This window comes from Myotis brandtii, unplaced genomic scaffold (genome assembly GCF_000412655.1).
Source record: "Myotis brandtii unplaced genomic scaffold, ASM41265v1 scaffold18, whole genome shotgun sequence".
Lineage (NCBI taxonomy): Eukaryota > Metazoa > Chordata > Mammalia > Chiroptera > Vespertilionidae > Myotis > Myotis brandtii.
Genome location: NW_005356674.1, coordinates 7,370,226 through 7,372,780, shown reverse-complemented (window position 1 = coordinate 7,372,780; position 2,555 = coordinate 7,370,226). Strand labels below are relative to the sequence as shown.

General features: G+C 41.1%; 1 protein-coding gene across 7 annotated transcripts in view; it reads right to left on the bottom strand.

The window, feature by feature from the left end:
• CAPN7 (calpain 7) overlaps positions 1-2,549 on the bottom strand; it is a 53,115-nt gene extending 50,566 nt beyond the window's left edge. For all 7 annotated transcript variants that reach the window (XR_313443.2, XR_001361577.1, XR_001361579.1 and 4 more), the window contains exon 1: positions 2,497-2,549. The gene's annotated coding sequence lies outside the window, so the exon portion shown is untranslated. The remainder of the gene's footprint in view (positions 1-2,496) is intronic.
• Positions 2,550-2,555: the final 6 nt, after the last annotated feature.

Here is a 2,555-nt window from a genome sequence, read left to right as displayed (position 1 = left end):
GTTAGGAGCCAGCGGTCCCTGATTGCGAGAGGGATGTCCAACTGCCGGTGTGGGATTGGGCCTAAACTGGCAGTCGGACATCCCCTGAGGAGTCCCAGATTGGAGAGGGTGCAGGCCGGGCTGAGGGACACCCCACCTCCCCATGCACGAATTTTGTGCACCAGGCCACTAATAACCAATAAAATAAGATAAAACTAAGTGTCAAGAAAAGATTACAAGAAATTATAAAGCTTAAATAACTCATAGTGGGAAAAAAATCTTTCTCCACAGAAAATACATACTGCCAAATGGTGTCACAGTTTAAAGCAGGTTTCAGCTGCATGAAATCAACTTATTTTAATTAAGAAACTCCGGATTCACCTTTCAGCTATTCATTCCCTAACTTCCACAGCCAATTATGCTGTGGCTAATGAGGAAGAGCTGCCATTCTCCCCATCACCACGTCAGGATGGTTACCAATGCTACCACTGAGAAGGACCAGAGAGATTTCTCCAAATTGCAACACTTTCTCTGCAGTAACCTAAACATGTACATTTCGTGAAGCCGCATGGCTAATTGTCTGGATCCAAAAAAGCCATCCATTGAACATCACTTTTTGAATCCAGCTATTGGAGCAGGAGTTGTTTCATTAAACCTAACAAAATCAGTAACAAACAAAAGTTATTGATTTTGATCCAAATGGAAATTCAGTCTAAAAGCTGTGGGGGTACAAAAGCTATGATTTCCTCAGATTCTGTAACTCACTTATTTCAGGGGAGAAAAAAATAACTTCACATGTACTATCATTATCTAAATACATTATAGCTACACTTAACTTCAATAAATTAATGTAATATATTTATTTACCCCTTTAATTATCTTGCATGTAAATACCGATTTTCTAATTATTTTGCTTAACAAATAAAGCAAATTTTAAAAATTGCTGGTATCAATTTTATTTTACTCATTTCATTTCTATTTGAAAGTGATTAACACTAAGGAATCCCATATAGAACAGTATTAAGAAAGTAAGCACTAAATATCCCATAAAGTTTATGTCAGTGATTCCCAAAGTGGGCGCTACCGCCCCCCCGTGGGCGCTGCAGCGATCCAGGGGGGCGGTGATGGCCACAGGTGCATTTGGGGGCGATGAGTAACTGCTATTAAAATTTTTAAAAAAATTAATTTCCAGGGGCTGAGTAATATTTTTTCTGGAAAGGGGGCGGTAGGCCAAATAAGTTTGGGAACCACTGGTTATGTATATAGTTCCTAGGAGCACAACCACACTGACTTTCTCAAAGATAAAAAATTCTTCCTAATGACATGCATATAAATCTTATAGCAAAACAAGGGGCACTGCATAGTATATTCTTTCACTTTAGAAAAAACTATTTTATATGGCACCACTTTAATCTATGAATATTTACCAGTTATTTCACAAAACTAAAAGACACAGAATTTCTACTTTTAAAGAAATACCACCTTCATGAAATTGTCCCAAAAAAAGTCCAAACGAAATGATTATGAACAAAACAAGTCTCCAAATACGGATTATAAAATGAAGACAATAAAATATTAATCCGAGAAAAGCAAACCACACATTACTGACATAGCATATCCGTTCATGGAAAAAAATTACTACTTCTCTAACAACATTTCTAAAAAAAAAAAAAAAAGTGACAATATGATAAAGATACAGCTACAAGGAAGACGAGGGCTCAGATAGGGCTGGAGGGGTGTGTCTGCAAATCCTCAAGATTGGAGAGCAGAGGGTGGGCTGTAGAAACTCACACCCTGACTTAATAATTCTGCCCCGAGTAATTTATACAAAAGAAACTGAGAAGACATGTGTCAAGAATGAATGACAAGGATGTTAACCGAACCATTACTTATGATGCTAAAATACCCGAATGATGCTTAAAAAAACACAATGGAAGGCTGTGCCTCTGGTAAGATATCACAGAAGTAAATTTAACGATTTGAAAAAGTTCAAATGAACAGGTTATAAATAGCTATCAACAGTAGGATCCAAGTTTGTTTTTTAAAAAAAAGGGTACACACATATACACACCAACGCGCGCGCGTCGAAACACAAGCACAAAAAATATACCATCAAGTGCTAGAATAAAAGACGTTTTCTTCTTTAAAAATTTATTTTGTTTTCTTCAACGAACATGCATTATTTTAGTGTGTATGAGAGACCACTTCCCAGGAGCCGTGAATGAGAACCAAGTGATAGAATCAGCCGGCCCCTAACCGCTCACACCTACTACTGCGGCCACGGCAGCTCCAGGTGCACCGCCAGTCCGGGCTGCAACCGGAGAGGTGGTCACTCCAAAGCTGTGAGCAAACCTGCCCCTCGTGGCAGAAGCCCCGGTGGGCGTGGGGGTGCCTGGTGCCCAAGAAGGAAAGCGCAGGAAGAGAAGAGGTAAAGAGCAGAGGCTAGAGGGCCCGGCCGCCTCGGTACCGGGACCCGCCCCTTGGCCCCTCCGACGGACTCCGCGGTCCCCCGCTCACCTTGTAGTAAAACACCGCCTCCGAATAGCGCCTTCGTGGTCCGCGCTGCACCGCCAGCC